This window comes from Pleurodeles waltl, chromosome 6 (genome assembly GCF_031143425.1).
Source record: "Pleurodeles waltl isolate 20211129_DDA chromosome 6, aPleWal1.hap1.20221129, whole genome shotgun sequence".
In the NCBI taxonomy this organism is placed as follows: domain Eukaryota; kingdom Metazoa; phylum Chordata; class Amphibia; order Caudata; family Salamandridae; genus Pleurodeles; species Pleurodeles waltl.
In genome coordinates, this window is record NC_090445.1 from 351,476,232 (window position 1) to 351,501,244 (window position 25,013).

The window sequence follows — 25,013 nt, forward strand, 5'->3', positions numbered from 1 at the left end:
AAAGCACGGCTATTCACCCGTAGGATCATAGTATCATCTTCTACCTGCTAACAAAGGCGGAAACATTGTGGTTCTTAACAGAGAAAGGTATAAAGCAGAGGTGATGAGGCAGCTTAACATTGTTATATCGTACAAGGTTACTGACAGGGATGCATACACAGCATTACCAACTTATGGAACAGGCTTGCCACATGACGTGACAAGGGGCTTCTTGAATAGGAAGAATATTGTTTTTTTGAAGAAATAGTTCTCCTAATTACCTAGTCAATACTTTCTTCCCAAGATACATGAGGACAGATCCAACCTCCCTAGGAAACCTATTCTGTCCTTCAGGGTCAGTGCATATAAAAATGTATCCAAATATGATGACATTGTCCTATGAGACTTTGTCACCATTCTTCTTTCTTAGGTGAGAGATATAAAGGAATTCTCAGGGAAACTTTCAGGAATAAATTTAAAAGATGACTTTCAGCTTGAGACTGTTGATTTCAAATCACTTTACACTGTCATTGACCAAGATGCAGGCCTTCTGGTGTGTCACCAATTTTTGAGGGCCAGACCTATTAGACCACACTGAGATGATTCTGGAAATGATATAAATGTGCCTTCAAAACAATATTTTCTTGTTCAATTATACCCTGTACCGTCAGATTCTCGGTACAGTGATGGGCAACTGCCTCACCCCCAGTTTTGCAAATCTCTTTTTTGGGCTGGTGGGAGTAGCAGGTTCAGTGATGTCACTCTGGAGGCACACTGTGAAAATGTTGTCCTTTGGATAAGGTTTATTGATGACCTCTTCATCATCTGGAAGGGTTCTATAGATGAAATCACTGTTTTTGTTAAGATTCTGAATAACAGCACACATAATCGGCCCTTTACTTTGACTACCAGTAGTGATAGCATTAGGTTTCAGGATATCATGGTTGAATTACAGCAGGGAGAGATACAAACATGCCATTTCAGAAAACCTACAGTAGGCAATAGCCTTTTACATGCACTCACTGGCCACCCGGAAAATCGGAAGTGGAGTATTCCATTTGGTGAGTTACTGAGGACCAAAAGTAACCGTAGCACTGAGTCTGCTTATAAGAGCAACACAGTGTAATGATAGAAAGGTTCAAGAATAGAGGTTACCCTAATCGGGTACTTGAGAGGACTACCAAGAAAGGGAATAACAATGAAGATATCCTATTCACTAACACCTCAAGCACCAACAATGATTCCACATTTAGGCTGATTTTGATGTAGAACAGTAGCTCAAATGATGTACAACAAATTTTGAACAATCATTGTGGGATTATCACATGTGATTCAGTGATTGGTAAGCAAAATTACATATAAGCCTACCATCACATATTGCAAAGCCATATCTTTGGGGGCACCCTGGTATGTAGTGACATCACTCTCAACAAGGCTTATAATAAACTTGACTTACAGGGCTTTTTCCCATGTGGGCGCTGCAAGGCATGTAAATATAGTCAATATAGACAATATATTAAAGAGGGTTCACAACAGTGGGGAATTACAAACATCCTACCAGACAATTTCTTACTTGCATCACCCAGTATGTGATATATATACCTGAATGTCCTTGTTCTCTGAGATATGTTGGTCAATGTGACGAAACACATGTCGGCAGTTTGTTGGATGCACTACCTATTGAAAGGAATAAACATCTTTGAATTTACTTCTCCACTTGGATTTACACATTTGGACTACATCAGTGTGCCCTGGTTTATATTAACATAGTTTAGGTCTGAATGGCTCTCTGATCAGCGCTCCGACACCCCTGGTGATTGGGTGTCACACCAGGCTGGCACCCCTTTTCATCCGGCTATTTATAAGTGAAATTTTCTTACAACTGTTCTCATGATTTGAATTGGATGTGCGAACTCTTTGGCATCAACCACTTTGCTTTTGTATTATATGTTGGGAGCACCGTCTGCTCTGTAAAAACGTTGGTGCTTGAACATATGTGGGCCATTGAACATGGTGACCCAAGTACTGTGTAGTGAGATACTTTCAGGCTGTTCATTTTAAGGATTGTACTAAGTTATCTTTCTATGCTGTTGAACACATTGCTAGAGATCCTAGAGGTGGAAATCGCACTCTGCATTTAGGAAAAAGGGAGTCATAATAAATCATTGATTTAGAAACATTAACACTGAAGGGGGTTGAATTGTGATGAAGAATTGAGCATACACCTATACAGAGACTAATTGTACATAAGAGTTAGGTAAACATTACCATGTGTTTTTAGTTTTTTTTTTATTTGATATTTGATGATTGCCATAGCAACTTGTTTTGTTTCCATTTCTCTTTTGTTTCCTGTTTTTAACTCTTCTCTACTTGTTGAGTTCCTTTGTGTTACAGGAATAAAGGAAGGGGCATTTGATCGGCTCTCTTCCGCCTGGTTGGGGGATGAGCACCACTACCCTGTTCTTCATCTTCACTTGATTGGTGTGATAAACCTTAGGATAAGATTTGTATGCTATGTTTAATTTACATTAGGTCTCCTGAGCTTTTCGGCACCATTGCACATGTTAGGGTACATACTAATTTGGAATGTTATGTTTGTGACTGCATTTAATTAATACTTCTATTATTTTTATTTGTTTCTATATTCGTTTACCTTGTCCCGCAGTAAATTAATTTACAAGGAATTTGTTATGCTGTCATTGCATGTTTTGATTCAGCTTTGATGCTTTGATTTCTTTTTAGCCCTTCTTTCCTCTGAAGTATAGGAGCACAGTCTATGCATTCATTTTGCTTATGATATATTTCATTGTGGCCCTGCCATTGCTTTGTATGTTTGACATACCATTTATTTTCTTTTTTGTTTTTGCCCTTGAGAATGCCATACATGTTTGTAAGGCCCTGTCATTTGCTGTACATAGAATTCCCTGGCTGTTGGAGGTCTGTAGTGCTCCCTTGCTGCCTCCAGGATGTGGCATGTTTCAGTTATGAGGGTTTCCCACTCTTCATTGCACTAGGTGTGAATTACTGTATTTTTGAATCTGCAAAATGTGATCTACCCCACCGCATATTCAATATTTCACACTGAATGTACAGTAACATTTAAATTTGAACACCACATTAACTTGCTTGTGGTTAGTCTGACCTGTGAGGGGGCCTGGCATATCCATGTGATGACAATTGTACTTTGTGACCTCCTTCCTAGATTTCCTGTCCAGGTACAAGCAGTATAGTGTTACATAGTGGAGATCCTTACAGGGTGCAGCATTGTACTATATCATCACATTGTCACATATGTAGACTGCCTCGCCAGCACATGGTACACATATAGATTTTTTCTTTGTATATTTTCATATGAGCTCTTCTGCTTGGTGTGTTTAGTGTGTTTTTATGAAAATATTCATGTGTACCACACATTGTTTGATTTGACATATGCTGTATTTTACAAATGCTACAATATGCTTACTGATGTTATACTCTTTAGCAATATGGTACTGATAGTTTTTCTCACTATGGTTTGCTATGTTTAAGACGTCATTGATGTCAGTGACTGGGGTGATTTAAACACTTTGGGAATACACCTTGGTTATGTGAGCAAGGTGTCCTTTATGGCCAAAACGCATTATGTGGCAAATAAACAGATGTACGCTGGCTGCCTGAGTGAATGCTGCATTCATTTCTTCTCTTGGGCTGTGACACACACACGCACACACACACACACACACACACACACACACATATATATATATATATATATATATATCACACTCTCCTTTTCTTCTTCAAAAAGGATACGGCACTCCACAGTTGCTAAAAAATAATTTATTGACACACAAAGGAACGCGTTTTGGTGTTTATGCCTTTGTCGACCTCATGGTTGCAATATTGGGTTCCCCTTATATATCACATGATCAGTTCTTCGTATGAACTTATTTTTTAAATTTCCTTAAAGTTTTATAAATCAGCCAGTCTTCACAATCAATAATACTGTTCTTCATTTTACACATAATGATACTTCATTACTAATTATTTTGGTACATCTCTAACACCACTCATAAATCCATCTAAACAAAACAACATAGCGATATGAATAGTCTTAAAAATGTTCATATTATTTTCATCACAATTACAATGAATATGAATTACTAAGGCTTAAACAAATACTACACCCTATATATCCTGAATAATAAATAATTTCTAGGGTTCATTGATTCATGCACGATATTACTAATATAATCTTATGATTTTAATATCCACATTTATACTATCCATTATAAATTAACTTAATCATGAGTGCCCATAACTGCCCATTTAATTTTCTTATAATCTTAAACTTAATTTCCTGAATGTAACTATTCAACTATTTGGAGACATGACATTCAACCAATATTAGATAACCTGCATCTATTATCTTGACTCTCTAACTCAATTTACTTGTCTCCTACTTAGGGCTTCTAAACACTAAATATTATTGTAAATGTATGAACATTTCCTCACTACTGTTTAATCCATTAGGGTATTTGGTATCCAACATGATTATATACCTCAATTTCCAATGTTCTTAATTTTAACTCCCTATTTCCACCTATCTTTGACTATTCCATCAATCACACTATATTTTATTTCATCCAATTTTCCATTATGTCTTTCATGAATATGGCGCGCAACAGGATACGTATCATCCTTGTTTTGTATGGCTCTCAAATATTGTAAAATCCATTTATGTACCTGTAATTTGGTACTCCCTACATACATTTTGGGACAACTACACTATAAATCATTTATTACATAATCACTCTTACATGAATATCGTCCCCTAATTTTATGTACTGTTTTATGTTCTGACACTAATGATTTAATACTCCTATCATTTTCACAAGCTTTATATTTGGAACATTTATAAAACCCATCCTGTTGTTTTAACCACATGTCATCACTTTCTTTTTTTCTAATGTCACTTTTTACCAATATATCCCACATAGATTTACTCCTCCTGTATGTCAGCTGAGGTTTATTTGGTATTTCTGTCCCTATCACAGGATCACTTTTCAACACATGTCAGTGTTTTTGCAGTATCCTTCTAATTTGCATATGTGCAGTGTTACATGTCGTTATAAATCTATGAGTACCTGCTTTTGTCTTACCGTTTTTCCTTTCCTTGTTTTTTACGTTAAATAGGAGAGAATCTCTAAAACGTGACTTCACTTTTCTTTTTGCCACTTCCAATGTTGTATCAGAATAACCTCTCAGTTTCAGTCTCTCAAATATCTCATGTTGTACTGACTCAAAATCTTTTTCAGTGCTGCAAATCCTTTTAGCTCTTAACAACTCCTCTAACGGAATACTCTCCTTCAACGGTTGGGGATGAAAGCTTGCTGCATGTAATATACTATTCCCTGCAGTAGGTTTTCTATATACTGTAGTTTCCATTCTACCTTTATCTATTCTGATCTTTACATTTAGAAATTCAGTTTCTTGTATATGTATACTACCTATACATTTCAAATTCAAATTGTTGACATTAATCTCTTGAATACACTTTCTTGCACTTTCCACATCACCTTTCTATATAACAAAAATGTCTTCGATATATCTCAGCCGCATAATAATATGGTCATTCCATAAATCTAACGGAGGGTTGTTGAGCACCTGTTCCTCCCACCAACCCATATATAGGTTTGCATAACTTGGGGCGAAAAAGGTCCTCATTGCCGTTCCGCAGCTTTGTTAAAATATTTTATTATTAAAGAAAAAATATTATGTTTTAAGCACCAATCAATCATTATAATCAACATTCTGCTATGCTTATAAAACTTTATGGGTCTTGCCCTCAAAAAATATTCCACTGCTCTTACTCCTTCTAGATGTGGAATTCTAGTATATAGGGCTGTAACATCCAAGTTCATAGGAATCATATCAGTTTCCCAACTTACATCAAACACTCGTTGTAAAAACTCTGTAGTGTCTTTCAAATATGAGGGTAAACTAATGGATGCAAAAATATTTCTGTATATTGTGATACAAATTCAAATAGACTACCTTGTATTGCTACAATGGGTGTACCCAGAGTTTTTAAAAAATCATTTTTGTGTATCTTAGGAATCAGATAGAAAACAGGGAGTTTGGGATGATCTACCTTAAAAAAACTATGGGGGTCATTACAACATTGGTGGTAAAAGCTGCTTTCCGCCGTGCAGAAGACCACCAACACACCGCTGCGGCCGCGGAATACCGCCACAGCTATTATGACCCACTGTTCGGAATCCGCCGAAATTCAGACACCCACACAAGTCTGCCACACCAAAGGTCAGTGAAAAACTGGCGAAAACAAATCCTCCACCGTCACAGCAGCAGAAACACGCCCATGCAATTACAACCAACGAATCCACACGGCGGTCTTTCAACCGCGGTATTCCATTGGCGGTACACACCGCTGCGCTCAAAATATACACACATCTCCAAAATTGCCACATTGGACAATTCAAAATACACACACGTGATATACATACAAACACCACTCCCACACACCCATCACAATATAAAAAACACACCCACATCACCAACAAACCCCTACGACCAAAAATTAGAGATGAAGGCGACAGACAGAGAGCACAGCAATAGACAACCCCACCACACAGAGGCACACAACACCATCACCCATACAACATCCACGCACAAAACACCCCACACCACTACACATCACCACACTCATCAACATATACACCACTCCACACATCACCTACACCACCCCATAGCACGCCAAAGAAACCCCAGGTTTTCCGAGGAGGAGCTCAGGGTTATGGTGGAGGAAATCGTCCGGGTAGAGCCACAGCTGTTTTGATCATTGGTGCAGCACACATCTATAGCTAGGAAGATGGAGCTATGACAAAGAATTGTGGACAGGGTCAACGCAGTGGGACAGCACCCAAGAAATCGGGATGACATCAGGAAGAGGTGGAACGACCTTTGGGGGAAGGTGCGTTCAGTGGTCTCCAGGCACAACATCGCGATTCAGCGGACTGGCGGCGGACCCCCACCTCCTCCCCCACAACTAACAACATGGGAGGAGCAGGAGTTGACCATCATGCATCCAGAGGGTTACAAAATCTAAGAAAAGAGCAAACCGGGGCACTCCAAACAAAGAGAGTCCAAAAGTCGGGTGACTTAGTGTGGAAAAGTTTAATCCTCAGTAATTGGTCGTTGAATCATAGTTCAAAATTGTTTGAATCCACATATGAGAAAGTATATAGCAGGTTACAATAACAAACTGACTCCTCAGAATGAACAGGCATAGATGAGCAACAAAACAGCCAACACGTGTTTCGTCCTCTCGGACTTTTTCAAGGCTCTAGGTATACTTTTTAGGTAAAGAATGGCTGATGGTGTTCAGTTAGATATCCACACGATGAAATAGACCTGACAAAAGTAAAAGGATCCAAAGTACTGTAACTGTGTTCCTTCCAAATCAATACCGGGTGTTCCTTATGCGTAGTGACTTCAAAATCCAAAATGCATGCCCCCCAGTACGGGACATGCAAACAAACGAAAAAGTCTAAATAGACCCTGTCTGTTTCTAACCGTAGAGTTCGGGAAGCAAATAACAAAGGCGTATGTGCTTGCCACTGCAGCGTCTGATACCGCTGCCGTTTCACCATATGCATCCAGAGGGCCTCGGAGGAGTCGGTGGAGGAATGGACACTGGTAAGTCAAATCTTAACTATCATATCCCCCAACCTACCTGCATGCTATCACACACCCCCACCCTCACCCCCTCCCCTATCACTCCAACTCCTCACAAATGTACTAAGAACACAAACCACCCATCCCTACACCACCACTACTGCATGACACAACAAAGCATGGACACCCATCACTAAAGCATGCCCACTGCACATACCCATAACACCCCACCAACCATCATCACACAAGCCCTCACACAGGAATGCTTGCATTGGGGTACACGCACACCCACCCATTGCACACCATGACACACACAGATGCAATAATCATGCTTTTATACCCCTGTAGGACCACTACGTAACGTCACCAGACAGGAGAGTCCAGACGTAAGAGGCCCACAGTGATGACAGCAGCTCTGGTCAACTGGATCCAGATGACCAGCCCGGACCATCGTGGGCCTTGGGACAGTCGGTTCCTCTTGCACAGGCAGAGCCCTGCGTACCCAGGACACGTCAATCAGCTGTGTGTCCACCACTACAGGGAAACCAGGATAACCCACCACCCCAACAACAACAGGGACATGGGGGCAGTGGTGATGGGTACACGGTCCAGGGGACGGAGGCACAGGAACACAGGGGAACTGGGAGGGCCGCTGTGCGACAGGGGGCGGACAGGCCAAAGGAACCCACTCTCCACGAGGCACTCTCACCCATCATGGGAGCATACCACCACTCCCAGGAGATGATGGCTATGGTCCTGGCCAAGTTTCAGGAGACCCAGCGCATGCAGGAGGAACAGTAATTGGGTTTCAGGGAGGAGCTCAGAACCATCAGCTCCACCCTGGGCACCATCGTAGGGGTGCTGAAGGACATACAGAAGACCATGAGGGACACCGTGGCACTCCAAGGGGCCCCTGACACTAGCCTGGACGATGAACTGCCCACCACCTCCCCCGGCGCTAGTGGACAGGACGCCCCGCCACAGGACCACCACACCAGCACCCCACCCCCTGCAGATGGTGAACCACCCCGCAAGCGGTCCCTGAGATCCAGGAACAGGACAGAGCAAGATGGCAAAACCCCCACCAGGAAATGAGACCACCCTGATTGTCCTTCCACTGTCCCACTTTGTTACCCTGTCCAGATTGGAACTGCCCCAGCTCCACTTCCTATGCCCATATGGGCAAAGCACCTGTGAGACTAATAGACTGGACTCTGCCATGGACATTCCTCCGCCATCACCCATCACAATTTTGCCACCCCCTCCAATAATTAGCACTTCAATAAACACCCTTGAACCACAAAACAATCTGGAGTCAGTCTGTGATTTAGAAAATTTGTAATATCTATGACAATAACAAAAACCATTTGAAAATGTAATGTCAACATATCTATGTTACACATCACAAGCCCATGAAGGCTGCAAGCAGATGACATACTTTGGTAACCACACCTGTGAAACCGTAATGGAAATGTATCACTCAGTTAGCAAATACTACTTCAAATTGACAGACAGGATAGAGGTAAAAGTGTGAAAGTATATGTATTAGGCAGGAATGTGTTCTTAACTGTGTGTCACTGGAAATATTGCTGTATGACAGAGTCCTGTTGTCAATGTCTTCTTCCTCTGCTTCCTCCTCATCACTGTCCACAGGCTCCACAGCTGCCACAACACCGTCATCTGGACCATCCTCCTGCAGAAAAGGCACCTCGCATCGCAAAGCCAAGTTGTGAAGCATAGAGCAGGCGATGATGATCTGGCACACCTTCCTTGGTGAGTAGAATAGGGATCCACCTGTCATATGGAGGCACCTGAACCTGGCCTTCAGGAGGCCGAAGGTGCGTTCGATCACCCTCCTAGTCCGCCCATGGGCCTCATTGTAGCGTTCCTCTGCCCTGGTCCTGGGATTCCTCACTGGGGTCAGTAGCCATGACAGGTTGGGGTAACCAGAGTCCCCTAATAGCCACACACGGTGCCTCTGGAGTTGACCCATCACATACGGGATGCTGCTATTCTGCGGGATGTAGGCGTCATGCACTGAGCCAGGGAACATAGCATTTACCTGCGATATGTACTGGTCTGCCAAACATACCATCTGTACATTCATCGAATGATAACTCTTCCGGTTCCTGTACACCTGTTCACTCCTGCGGGGGGGACCAGAGCTACATAGGTGCCATCAATGGCACCTATGATGTTAGGGATATGTCCCAGGGCATAGAAGTCACCTTTAACTGTAGCCAAATCCTCCACCTGAGGGAAAACGATGTAGCTCCTCACGTGTTTCAGCAGGGCAGACAACACTCTGGACAACGCGTTGGAAAACATAGGCTGGGACATCCTTGATGCCATGGCCACTGTTGTTTGAAAAGACCCACTTGCTAGGAAATGGAGCACTGACAGCACCTGCACTTGAGGGGGGATTCCTGTGGGATGGCGGATTGGTGACATCAGGTCAGGCTCCAACTGGGTACACAGTTCCTGGATTGTGGCACGGTCAAACCAGTAGGTGATGATTAAATGTCGCTCCTCCATTGTTAACAGGTCCACCAGTGGTCGGTACACCGGAGGATTCCGCCATCTACTTAAATGTACCAGCTGACGGTGCCTAAGAAGGACAACAGCGACCACAGAGTCAACAAATTCTCAGGTATGTACCCACAGCTACACAGAACACGACACTAAATACAAAATTCTTCCTGTATGTGTGTTGAGTGTAGGCCTAGGTATGTGTGACACAGTTGTAAACGAAGCCATGTGGGCCCCTGAAATGGCAGCTGTCTGACCTCTAAACTGGGACAATGGGATGTGAGGTAACTGCGCTGGCGTTGTACACCGTCGCGGTAGGCGGTCGTAGACCGCGGTGCACTGCTGCATTTGGTAACATTGGACCCTATGGGTCCTAGGAGCCAATGATAAAGTTCGCCGGCGGTGATGATATGCACCGCCGTGGACGTCACCGCCGCGGACGTGACCGCCATTTTCTATCTGATCAATCACTCGATACCTGATCTTCGACAGGAGAGGACCTACACTGCAAGTGCTGCTGTGACCTCGGTCTGGAAGTGACAATGGCTGGTGCGTCTGGGGAAGGGGCCCCTGCCATCACTGCACAGGAGTTGGAGAAGCTCGTGGACGGGGTCCTCCCCCAGTACACGCTACTCTACGGTCCTCCAGACCAATAGGTAAGTACACAGGGAACACGCTGTATGGGCTATGCCTGGGTGGAGAGGGCTGGATGTCAGTAGGAAGGGGGCAGAGTTCTGCGAGCATGAAGGACTGTGAATGCATGTGCCACTGGCAAGGGTAGGGATGTGGGCCACTCACTTCGACGGTGAAGTTGGTAATGACTTCTCTTCTTCCCCTGTACATGTCATGTAGGTCAGCACCCACCAGAAGAAAGATATTTGGCGTGCCATTGCCAAGGACGTCCGGACCTGGGGGTCCACCAGAGATGGAGCACCCACTGCCGTAAAAGATGGGAGGACATTCGCCGCTGCAGCAAGAAGACAGCAGAGGCTCAGCTGGGGGTGGCCTCCCAACGTGGGAGGGGTGCCCGTCGCACCATGACCCCCCTGATGTTCCGGATCCTGGCAGTGGCCTACCCTGAGTTGGATGGGCACATGAGGGCATCACAACAGACACAAGGGGGTGAGTACACTCACATTCTGATGACTTTGCGCGCAGTGGAGGGGTCTGGGTGGGGGAGGAGGGCTGTGGGTTTCCCTAGGCCAGGGCGAGTTCCGTAGGATAGGCCCCTCCAGAATGCAGGCCATGTGCCACTCCACCCCACCTCTGTAGAGTGCCAAGTACAGATATACATGCCTCTGTGTCATCTATATGGACAGATGACACTCATAGCCATGTAGGCCATATCCCAGGAACTGCATCTGTAGAGGCCAAGAGCACGGCGTAGTGCAGGGGGCTGCTGTGTCTGTATTGTCCGCCAACGGTAGCGGTAATCCATGCTCTCAACCTGTCTTTCTTCTGTTTCCCCACCCCTTTTGTGCTCTCCCTGTTCTTTTGTGCATCAGCATCATCAGGCGGAGGTACAGTGGCACCGGAGCACGAGGGAGCTGCATCTCACATGGCCATGGAAGGCCACACCACGGACTCAGAATACACCAGTGGGACGGAGGGCGAGGGGAGCGTCACGTCGGTCATCGGATCAGCAAACAGCGACACGGACTCATCCTCCGATGGGAGCTCCCTTGTGGTGGTGGCACCATCTGTGCCCCCCACTTCTACAGGTACAGCCACCACCCCCCCTACCAGCACCGCCCTCGCAGCAGCCCCTCAGCCTTCGCTCCGTGCCCGCTCATTCAGGAGGGTGGGCATCACCTTCGCCCCAGGGACCTCAGCCCCTGCCCCTGTAACCCCTGCTGCCCTCAGTGAGGAGGCCATTGACCTCCTCAGGTCACTCACTGTTGGGCAGTCTACCATTGTGAATGCCATCCAGGGTGTAGAAAGGGAGTTGCAACACACTAATGCATTCCTGGAGGGCATTCATTCTGGTCAGGCTGCCCATCATCGAACCCTGCAATCTCTGGCCTCAGCACTGATGGCAGCCATTGTCCCTGTGTCTAGCCTCCCCCCTCCAACTTCCTCCACCCAGACCCAATCCCCTGTACCCCATCCTATCCCAAGCACACCATCAGACAAGCATGCACACACCTCAACACACAAAAGTGGCTCTGGCAAACATGGGCACCACACATCCCACAGGCACTCACACAAGCATCACCCACATACAGACACTGCAACATCCACTGCCTCCACTGTGTCCCCCTCCTCATCGTCTCCCTCATCCCTCCCAGAGTCGTCTACACTCTCACCTTCATGCACTACATCTACAGCCAATAGGACTCGCACCAGAAAACCCAGCACCACACCCCACTCACCTGCACTCACCACCCCCATTACCATTTACACGTCCCCTGTGTCCTCTCCCAGTGTGTCTGTGACGCCCCCTCCAAAAGTACACAAACGCAGGCACCCACACACCTAACATCCATCCACCTCACGACAGCCTCCAGAACCTGCACCCAAACCATCTAATGTTACACCTCCTACAACCACCTCCTCTTCCTCCACTCCCAGACCCCCTCCAGCTACCCATCCCAGTGTTCATCAGAAACTTTTCCTGAGCAACCTTGACCTCTGTCCCACCACCCCCGCCCCTCCAATTCATAGGTCCCGTACTAGCACCTCAGCCAAAAAAAGTCCGGTACCAGTGGTGTGTGTTAGAGGTTTGTGCAGTGCACCGGCCACCAGGGCAGCCAGTGTGACACGGAGCCAAAGCACTGCCAGTCCACCCCCTGTAAAGCACCAGAAGTTGGACAGTGCCCGACGGGAGAGGGTGAAGACTCCTGCCGGCAAAGCCGCTCACAAGGGTCCCGGGGGGAGTGCCGAGTCAGCTGTGACTCCTCCCAAGGTGGTGAAGGGGCAGAAGAAGTCTCCAAAGTCTGGTAAGAGCAGCACGGCGGAGAAGGCCGCCATCCTCCCCGCTGGCCAGGACGCCACTGCCAGCACTATCGTCACTGGTCCAGAGACCACCGCCAGAGTCAGTGCCCTGGAGGGCAGCACTATCGTCACTGGTCCGGAGACCACCACCAGAGTCAGTGCCCAGGAGGGCAGCACTATCGTCACTGGTCCAGAGACCACCGCCAGCCTCAGTGCCGTGGAGGGCCTCAGCAGCCACAGCCCCGCTGGGCACTGAGGGACCGTCATGCCACACACCGCTGCACAGGTCAGAGACAGCAAAGTCAAGCCCCACTGAACAGTGCAAGCACCGCTGAACAGGGCAAAGACCGCCATGGCAAAGCACCACTGAACAGGGCAAAGACTGCCATGGCAAGCACTGCTGAACAGGTCAGAAACTGCAAAGTCAAGCACCGCTGAACAGGGCAAAGACCGCCATGGCAAAGCACCGCTGAACAGGGCAAAGACCGCCATGGCAAGCACCGCTGAACAGGTCAGAAACTGCAAAGTCAAGCACCGCTGAACAGGGCAAAGACCGCCATGGCAAAGCACCGCTGAGCAGGTCAGAAACTGCAAAGTCAAGCACCGCTGAACAGGGCAAAGACCGCCGACTCAAGCATCGTTAGCCCATGTGCAGCTGGGACAGTGACGGAACTGGGACCGTACCGGGAAGCATGATGCACTCTGGGCACCAGTCCCCCTCCAGAACCAGTGTAGAACTGCATCCACTACCTCTGTCCTTCACAGGATGAAGCACTCTGGGCACCAATCCCCCTCCAGAACCAGTGGAGAACTGCATCCACTCCATCTGTCCTTCACAGGATGAAGCACTCTGGGCACTAGTCCCCCTCCAGAACCAGTGGAGAGATCCATCCACTCCGTCTGTCCTTCAAAGGATGAAGCACTCTGGGCACCAGTCCCCCTCCAGAACCAGTGGAGAACTGCATCCACTACCTCTGTCCTTCACAGGATGAAGCACTCTGGGCACCAGTCCCCCTCCAGAACCAGTGGAGAACTGCATCCACTCCGTCTGTCCTTCACAGGATGAAGCACTCTGGGCACCAGTCCCCCTCCAGAACTAGTGAAGAGATCCATCCACTCCATCTGTCCTTCACAGGATGAAGCACTCTGGGCATCAGTCCCCCTCCAGAACCAGTAGAGAACTGCAGGGGTGAAGGAGGACACCCACGGGCACGGGACACCAGCACAGGAGGGCCCCGCAAGCGAGAAGTCGGATGGCGAGTGAACACCATCTATTGTCCGGATCTGGTGCCCTGGAGACACATGTGAAGAACCGCTGAACAGGGCCCTTCAAGACCTGCACCGCTGAACAGGGCCCTTCAAGACCTGCACCGCTGAACAGGACACCGCCGTCTCAAGAACCGCTGAACAGGGCCCTTCAAGACCAGCACCGCTGAACAGGGCTCTTCAAGACCAGCACCGCTGAACAGGGCCCTTCAAGACCTGCACCGCTGAACAGGGCCCTTCAAGACCTACACCGCTGAACAGGGCCCTTCAAGACCTGCACCGCTGAACAGGGCACCGCCGTCTCAAGAACCGCTGAACAGGGCCCTTCAAGACCAGCACCGCTGAACAGGCCACCGCTGTCTCAAGAACCGCTGAACAGGGCCCTTCAAGACCAGCACCGCTGAACAGGGCCCTTCAAGCCCAGCACCGCTGAACAGGGCCCTTCAAGACCTGCACCGCTGAACAGGGCCCTTCAAGACCTGAACCGCTGAACAGGTCCCTTCAAGACCAGCACCGCTGAACAGGGCACCGCGTCTCAAGAACCGCTGAACAGGGCCCTTCAAGACCAGCACCGCTGAACAGGGCCCTTCAAGACCTGCACCGCTGAACAGCGCCCTTCAAGACCTGCACCGCTGAACAAGGCCCTTCAAGACCAGCACCGCTGAACAGGGCACCGCCGTCTCAAGAACCGCTGAACAGCACCCTTCAAGACCAGCACCGCTGAACAGAGCCCTTCAAGACCTGCACCGCTGAACAGGGCCCTTCAAGGCCTGCACCGCTGAACAGGGCCCCACCGTCTCAGCACCGTTCTGCTGGGCCCTTCCTCTAAAGCACCGCTCCGCTGGGCCCTTCCTCTCAAGCACCGCTCCGCTGGGCCCTTCATCTCAAGCACCGCTCCGCTGGGCCCTTCCTCTCAAGCACCGCTCCGCTGGGCCCTTCCTCTCAAGCACCGCTCCGCTGGGACCTTCCTCTCAAGCACCGCTCCGCTGGGCCCTTCCTCTCAAGCACCGCTCCGCTGGGCCCTTCCTCTCAAGCACCGCTCCGCTGGGCCCTTCATCTCAAGCACCGCTCCGCTGGGCACCGCCGTCTCTGCACCGTTCTACTGGGCCCTTCCTCTCAAGCACCGCTCCGCTGGGCCCTTCCTCTCAAGCACCGCTCCGCTGGGCCCTTCATCTCAAGCACCGCTCCGCTGGGCACCGCCGTCTCTGCACCATTCCGCTGGGCCCTTCCTCTCAAGCACCGCTCCGCTGGGCCCTTCCTCTCAAGCACCGCCCCGCTGGGCCCTTCATCTCAAGCACCGCTCCGCTGGGCACCGCCGTCTCTGCACCGTTCCGCTGGGTGCTTCCTCTCAAGCACCGCTCCGCTGGGCCCTTCCTCTCAAGCACCGCTCCGCTGGGACCTTCATCTCAAGCACCGCTCCACTGGGCACCGCCGTCTCTGCACCGTTCTACTGGGCCCTTCCTCTCAAGCACCGCTCCGCTGGGCCCTTCTTCTCAAGCTCCGCTCCGCTGGGCCCATCCTCTCAAGCACCGCTCCGCTGGGCAATGCCGTCTCTGCACCGTTCTGCTGGGCCCTTCCTCTCAAGCACCGCTGGCCCATTGGCAGAAGGGGCAGGCCCGGATCAGTGTCGGGCAGGGCTGCACGATACACTCTGGGCACCAAGACTCCTCCAGTACCAGTGGAGTCTGTCATCCACTTGAGAGACTGTGGCTTTGCACTCCCCAGGATGGCACAGTGTGCAGGCCACCCACTGTAGAGACTTGTGAGACTGTGGCTTTGCACTCCCCAGGATGGCACAGTGGGCAGGCCACCAACTGTAGAGACTTGTGAGACTGTGGCTTTGCACTTCCCAGGATGGCACAGTGGGCAGGCCACCCACTGTAGAGACTTGTGAGACTGTGGCTTTGCACTCCCCAGGATGGCACAGTGGGCAGGCCACCCACTGTAGAGACTTGTGAGACTGTGGCTTTGCACTCCCCAAGATTGAACAGTGGCCATGGAGGCCCCTCGTGGATCTAGCGTTGTGGACTCATCGGGCTGAGGTGCCCCCCCTTCCCTTCCCCCTGAGGTGCCTGTAGTTTTACTATCTGATGCCCCTGCAGTGTTCTCTCCAATGGATTCGGGTCTCCTGTGTGGGCTTTGCCCATGTGTTGAGGACCATTGGCCCACGTACAATGACTGTAAGCCAATTTTGACGGGACAATTTACATATGTGTATATAGTTATAGGATGTTCGAATTACTTATTTACTTAGCCTTACAATATATTTGGATTTCGATATCATATTTTTTTATCTTTGCATTCTTCCGGGGGGTTTGGGGGGTGTCACTCTGAGTTGTTGCTCTGCATTGGTGTGTAGGTAGTTGGGGGGGGTGGTGTGTCGCGTATGTGTGTGCCCGTAACCTTTTCTCCTCCCCCCCTCCCCTGTGTCGTAGGTGCAGTACTCACCGTTGTCTTCTGTGCCGGCGTTCGTGCTCCTGGTAGAGGAGCAGGTAGACAATTGCTGGTAGGATGTGTAGTTTGGGTTCCATGCTGTCCAGATTCCTCGTGGAGTGTGTAGAGGTGAGCGTTTTCCCGTTCGTAGTCTGTTTCCGCCGTGTTTTTATCGGCGGGGCTCCCGCCCCGGAAAAGGTGGGGTATTGGTGAGTTGTGATATGGTGGGCGGTACATTGTCTGCCGCCTGTCTGTTGGCGGTGACCGCAGCGCTGTTTGTTTGTCCCGCCGTGGCGGTCGGAGTGTTAAAGTGGCGGTCTGTGTTGGCGGTTTACGCCAGGGTCAGAATTCCATTTTTTTTTACCGCCTGCCTGTTGGCGGGTTTGCCGCCGCTTTAACGCCGACCGCCAGGGTTGGAATGACCACCATAGAGTGGGGGTAGTCGGGTGCGGAATGAAAACAAAGTTTTGCTCTTCTGGGGTAAGGATTTGCCTTGAACACCAGCGATCGAAAAGATCCTTCAGTTTTACTTGAATCTCTCTTGTAGGGTTTGATGAGAGTTTTTTGTAACAGGTGGTATCATTAATGTGTCTGTAAACTTCTTTAGGTAGTCCCTTTTGTTAAAAAAACAAGTGTAACATATCTATTGGACATAATGTTTTTCTCATCACTACAATATTTGTCAATACCGATCAGGGAATGACTACTTAGATTCTATGCTAAACATTTTTTAACTGTCTTCAAATATTATGTGAATATAGGACACTTAGGCCCTAATTCTAACCTTGGCGGACGGCGGAGGCCGTCCGCCAAGGTACCGCCGTCAGAACACCGCACCGCGGTCGAAAGACCGCTGCGGTGATTCTGACATTTGCCCTGGGCTGGCGGGCGGCCGCCAAAAGGCCGCCCGCCAGCTCAGGGCAAATCAACCTTCCCACTAGGATGCCGGCTCAGAATTGAGCCGGCGGAGTGGGAAGGTGCGACGGGTGCAGTTGCACCCGTCGCGTATTTCAGTGTCTGCTAGGCAGACACTGAAATACTTTGTGGGGCCCTCTTACGGGGGCCCCTGCCGTGCCCATGCCATTGGCATGGGCACGGCAGGGGCCCCCAGGGGCCCCGCGGCACCCCCTACCGCCATCCTGTTCCTGGCGGGCGAACCGCCAGGAACAGGATGGCGGTAGGGGGTGTCAGAATCCCCCATGGCGGCGCAGCAAGCTGCGCCGCCATGGGGGATTCTAAGGGCAGCGGTAAACCGGCGGGAGACCGCCGGTTTATCCTTTCTGGCCGCGGCTGAACCGCCGCGGTCAGAATGCCCTGCGGGGCACCGCCGGCCTGTCGGCGGTGCTCCCGCCGACCCTGGCCCCGGCGGTCTTGTACCGCCAGGGTCAGAATCACCCCCTTAATACTCTACGAAACAGCTATAACCTGTTACACAATATCAAACATCCTTCAGCTCTCCATCTGGGGAACTGATATACTTGTTACTCACAGACTGCATGTTTCTATAGGGCTACTTAGACCTAATACTTGCATAATGACAAAGAACATGCCCAAGACAAGTATCTGCAACCCATTTACTATTAGGTTCTGTCTAATACTCATGTGCATCTCATTATTGATTGACTAAATGTATCCAAGTGTTTTCATCTCACGGCTTGTTTCCACCTAGATCATCTACATTAAGCAATGAATTTTCCTTGATGTACAACGATAATGGTATGATGCCCTTTAACTATAACCGTTAACTTATATATTTGATCACTAACGATTACTATATATAATACTTATTTGTCAGTTATCCTAAGTTTCACGGTGCCAGCACTACGTTTACTCTGAATTTTGAATTTTAAACACTGACTATTCACACTCTACTTCTACTCATACTTTTTGAATCGTTTATCTTTGCCACAAGTCTATGAGCATGCTTGTTGACACCACAAGTTATCAATCTTCCATCTATCTCTTCATCCATTTTATCTATGCTACAAAAGTCTTGGGCTTGACTTCAGGACTTAAACTTGGTTACGATCACCACTCAATATTCCTTTTTCCCTCTTTAGGCACATCTATCATTTCTTGCACCAATGAATGGTATCTTCATTGGGCTTCTATTAATATTTTAACCTATCAGTCCTGATAGTAATACTACTCTGGCCTTATTATTCTTTCATTATTTGCAGCCTTGAAAAAGCCCCAGGTGAACACACCACAAGTAGGCGAAACACATGTAGTATGTTGGGCAATGTCAGTGCGTAAGGGGATGTGAGGGATATGGTGGGCCATGAGTGTAAGAGGCCGGACGGTATGGCTGATACCTTTTTCTGTGTTTATTTTTCTGCAGGTCAGCGCCCATCAGAAAAAGGGTATATGGTGTGCCATCGCCAAGGACGTGCAGTCCCTGGGGGTATACGGCAGATGGAGCACCGACTGTCAGAAACAGTGGGAGGACCTGAGACGCTAGGCATTGAAGACAGTGAAGGCCCTGCTCGGGATGGTCTCCCAACGAGGAAGGGGTGCTCATTGAACCCTGATCCCCCTGATGTTCCACATACTGGTGGTGGCCTATCCAGAGCTGGATGGGCACTTGAGGCCATCACAGCAGCCACAAGGAGGTGAGTACAGTTTCCAAATCTGCAAATTGATCGTGGTGGGGTGGTCTCAGGTGGGGGATGTAGGCCTGTGGGTGCCCCTGGCCAGGCAAGACATTGCATGGTAGGTCCCATGTTGGGCAGGGTTCTGATGTGAAAGTCTTCCAACCAAGCTAGTAGGCCTCCACTACTGGGTGGGGGTCTGTGGATCTCAGGTATGCTGCTATTGGCCTTAGGTATGCCTGTCCTAGGGCTGGTGACTAGCATTGTGACTTGTAGTGCATTGCATAGTGCATAGGCCTGTTCCCTGTGTGAGTGTGCTGTGTACGCCAATGGTGGTGTTGGGGCAGCCATTGACCAAGTGTATCCTTTGTCCCCCCCTTTTTGTTTTGTCACCCTGTCCTTGTGTGCATTAGCATCATCTGGCAGAGGAGCAGAGACACCGGCAACAGAGGGAGCTGCATCCCACATGGCCCAGGAGGCCGAATCCACCGATGGTGAGGGCAAAAGTGGGACGGAGGGCAAGGGGAGCACCACGGCAGAGACAGGAGGGGACAGTTCTGACAGTGATACCTCCTCTGATGGAAACTTCCTGATGGTGGCGGAGACCTCTGTGCCCAACCCAACTACAGGCACAGCCGCCACTACCATACCAGCACAGCCATCCCATGAGCCCCTCAGAGAGTTTCCTGTGCCCGCTCACCCAGGAGGGTGGGCATCTCCTTTGCCCCAGGCACCTCACGCCCGGCCCCAGTTAGCCCTGCTGCCCTGAGTGAGGAGGCTATTTACCTCCTGCGATCCATCTCAGTTAGGCAGTCAACCATAGTGAATGCCATCCAGGGGCTGGCAGGCCATTTGCAACATACAAATGCATTCCTGGAGGGCATTCACTCTGGAATGGTGGCACAACAGAGATCAATCCAGGCTCTGGCCTCCTCCCTGATGGCAGCCATTGTCCCTGTCTCTAGCCTCCCCCTCCACCTTCCTCTACCCAGTCCCATTCCCCTGAGCCCCAAACTATCCCAAGCACATATTCAGACCAGCATGCACCCAAGACAACACACAGGAGTGGTTCAGGCAAACACAAGCACCACACTTCATCCCTCAGGCACTCACACAAACACCATCCAGAATCAGACACACCAACATCCACTGCCTCCACTGTGTCCCCCTCTTCCTCCTCATCCACCACCCTCTCAGTAGCGTCTCCACTCACACCTGCATGTACTACATCCTTATCCAAACCTCCATCACCATCATGCCTATCACTACACACCCCTCACTGGCAGTCACCACCCCCACATCCATACACACGTCCCCTGTGTCCTCTCCCACTGTGTCTGTGCCCCCTCCGCCCAAAGTACACAAACGCAAACACTCAGACACCCAACAGCCATCTACCATATAATAGCATCCAGCCCATGCACCTGCACCGAAACACAGCAGAATGACACTTCCTACAACCACTCCCTCTTCCTCCACTCCCAGACATTCACCCTGTTCCCACCCCTGTGTCCCTAAGGAGATTTTCTTCTCCGCTGTTGATCTCTTCCCCGTCCTTCACATCGGGCCAGGGTGGTCAGAACCCAGGCTAGAACCTCAGCCACCCAGTCCATGGCCACAGTATTGTCGGCAGCTACTGCAGGTGGGAAAGGCTCCAGGGAACCAGCCATAACCGCTGGCAGTGTGCTCGCACCAGCTGCCAAAGGGAAGGACAAGGAGGCACCACCAGCTGTGAAGGGTAAGGGCAAGGTGGCACCACCAGCTGTGAAGGGCAAGGGCAAGGAGGCACCACAAGCTGGAGAGGGCAAGGGGCCTGCCCCTGCAGGCAGGAAGGTCAAGAGGCCCAGTGCAGGGACTGAATCGGAGCCCCCACCACCAACCATGGGGGTTCAGCCTTTCGAGGCTGAAGGGGACGGGCTGGAGCCTCCCCCCAACACGGGCATTCTCGACACCAGCACCACCACAAGCATCACTGCCTGCAGCCATGCCAGCAGCCGTGCCAGCAGCAGCCCCAGTGGGCAGCCATCTGAGGCTGCAGAAGAAGGGCTGGAGCCTCCCCCCACCACAGGCATTCCCGACAGCAGCACTGCCACCACCATCGCTGCCTGCAGCAGCAGCCCCAGTGGGCAGCTGTCCAAGGCTGCAAGGGATGGGCTGGGGCCTCCCCCCACCATGGGCATCCCCGACACCACCACCAGCACCGCCACCAGCATCACTGCCTGCAGCAGTGCCATCAGCAGCAGCCCCAGAGGGCAGCAGTCCGATGCTGCAGGGGAAGGGCTGGAGCCTCCCCCCACCACGGGCATTCCTGACACCAGCACCGACACCAGCCCCGACACCAGCAACACCACCAGCATCACTGTCTGCAGCAGTGCCAGCAACAGCAGCCCCCGTGGGCAGCCGTCCAAGGCTGCAGGGGATGGGCTGGAGACTCCCCCCAGCACTGGCATCCCCGTCACCAGCCCCTCTACTGCCACCACTGAGCAGCCGTCACCGCCGGCGGGCAGTGTGTAGTCCTGCCTCCATGGACTGTAGTGCGTCCTGGCCCATGAAAATCCTGTGGATGTGACACCCAGGTGAGAGACTGTGACCTTGCACCCCCCATGTGCTGCATCACAGGGCACAAAGCCCCCTCCAGAACCACTGGAAGAAGGCATCTACTCACCCCTTCCTTGCAAGGATGAAGCACACTGGGCACAAAGCCCCCTCCAGAAGCAGTGGAAGAAGCCATCCACTCACCCCATCCTTGCCAGGAGGAAGCACACTGGGCACAAAGCCCCCTCCAGAACCAGTGGAAGAAGGCATCCACCCACCCCCTCCTTGCCAGGATGAAGCACACTGGGCACAAAACCCCCTCCAGAACCAGTGGAAGAAGCCATCCACTCACCCCATCCTTGCCAGGATGAAGCACACTGGGCACAAAGCCCCCTCCAGAGCCAGTGGAAGAAGGCATCCACTCAACCCCTTCTTGCCAGGATGAAGCACACTGGGCACAAATCCCCCTCCAGAACCAGTGGAAGAAGGCATCCACTCACCCCCTCCTTGTCAGGATGAAGCACACGGGGCACAAAGCCCCCTCCAGAACCAGTGGAGAAGCCATCTTGAGAGACTGTGGCATTGCACTCCCCAGGACATCGCACAGGGCATGTTGACCCCTCCAGGACAAGTGGTGTTGTTCCATCTTCCGGCTGAGGTGCCCCACCATTCCCTGTCCCACAGAGGGCCTGTGTATTTTCAACCTGATGCCCCTGCAGTGTTCTGTCCGTTTTGTGACAGGAGTCAAGTGGGGCCTTGGCCTATGTGATGTGGCCCTGTGACCCTCGGACATTGTGGACTGGGCAGTGTCCCTCCATTTGTATATCTGTATATACTATTTTGATTTTGATGAACGTATTTCTAGTATTTTATCTTATTACCCTCACTTTAATCAATTCCTTTTGTCCTTGAATTATTCCTGAGGGGTACAGGGTGGATATGTAATGTTACTGCATCTATTTGTGTGTATGGTGTTGGGGGTGGGGTGTTGCGTGTTGCCTGTATGTGTCACTCTCTTTTTCCTGCCCCCTCCCCTGTGTGCTAGGCAGCAGTACTCACTGTGGTCGTCTTCGCCGGCGTTGGTATTCAAGGTGAAGAAGGAGATAGATGAGCATGGGGAACACCTACAATTTGGGCTCCATGGCGGCGTGAGTCTTGCTTAGGTCTCCAGGGGTGAGTTGTTTCCCTTCTGTGCACTGTTTCCGCCATGCTTTTGATAACGCTGGTACCACCCCGGAAAAGGTGGCGGATAGGCCTGTTGTAATAGTGTGGGCGGTACATTGTCTTCCGCCTGGCTGTTGGCAGTTACCGCCATGGTGCTTGTTGCTACCGCTGTGGCGGTCAGTGTGTTAAAGTGGCTGTCTGTGTGAGCGGTTTCCGCAGTGATCATAATTCCATTTTTTTAATCGCCGGCTTGTTGCCGGTATTACCGCCCCTTTCTCACCGACTGCTAGGGTTGTAATGAGGGCCTATGTCTTCTACTCAGGTAGCTCAAAAGGTGCTTTAAGAAAAAGAACCTTTCCAGAGATGGGATATTAAGTTATCGTCCTACAATGAAAATTGGCACTTGGCTCCTTAAGCAAGCTCTTAAGAGGTAGTACACACAGAGAAAACATCACAACGACCCATCATAGCCATACAAAATCCCACTCAGGAAACAACAATCTATGATCCACGGAATAGCAAGAAGCAACCCCCGTTTTCAATAATAAAAAATACAATTAGCTCTTCAAGATCAAGCCTGCAGTTTCCAGAGGTGCCCCAGCAAGCTAGCACACTAACAAAACCTGACTGGTCTTAGCTTCCCCTGGCCTTGTCAGACAGGTGGGAAACATGAACTGGGAAAGCAACTCAGTATGATACCAATAAGCAGGCCATTAAGTTCACCGGATAGCTGGTACCTCCACTTATAATATGCTCATGGAACATATCTGGAATCAAGACCAAGGTCACAAACCCTGCAGAGGTTGATTATCTAAGGTGGTTTCAAGTGATTGTGCTGCAAGAGACATGGGATGAACACTTGGTGCCTCTGGAGGGCTGCATGGAGATTTCAAGGTTTGCCACATGACAGAACAATAAGGGTTACTGGGTGGTGGGGGGAGCAATATCCATCTCGATGCAACTGAATGTCCAATTTAATCTAATCCCCTGCAGAGAGAACTGGCTCCAGGTAGCAAAAGTAGAGGACTGGGCTTACAAGGAGAAACATCCTTTAATATTCCCAAATGTTTATATTAACTCAGAGCGGATGTCAAGGCTAGCTACTCTTCTGACACTGGGCTCAATAATACTAAACCTGAAATCAGTTCAGGATGCATAGTTCAGAGTAATGGCTGGGGATTTCAATGCCAATCTTTTCACCACCCTTGCAAATGACAAAAATCTCCTGACACAAGGTGATATATGGAACATCTCATTAAAAGTAGTGCCACTACTTAGATGTAGTGACCAGTGCGGCTCATGAGTTTCTACAACCCTAAGAGCTTCAGGGATATGGATCCTTAATGGGAGATGTCCAGGGGATTCACCCTAAACCTGGACCCACTCCTCTAAAAGGTAATTTACTGTGATAGAATGCACAGCAGATTCATTACCCCCTTTCCAATCTATCGCAGTTTTTAAAATCGAAGAACATGAGGAATGAGACCGTAACCCACAGATAACTGCAGATAACTCCCCACCCACTGTCCACGTTTCAGCCAACACCTTTATTACTGAACGTAAATTGGAAAATCGGAAGCGGCTGCGTTGGCAAGCACAAAAGCAGGATGGAATCCTATTTGACCACACAAATCTATTAGGAGAATACTCTTTTTCAATAACAAGTGCTATTAGCGACTGGAAGCAGTGCTGCAGGATTCTGATAAGAAGGCTTGGCAAAAAGAAAACCTCCTACCTACCAATAATTACCATCCAGAAAAACCCAGCATGGATGACAAAAACCATCATGTTAGCAAAATAGGCTCTAGACCGGGAATTCTAACTGCTCTAAACCCTTAATGAAGGAAGAAGAAGTCAAAGTTAAAGAACTGCGCAAAGAGTGCAAGAGAGCAACAAGGTTGGCCA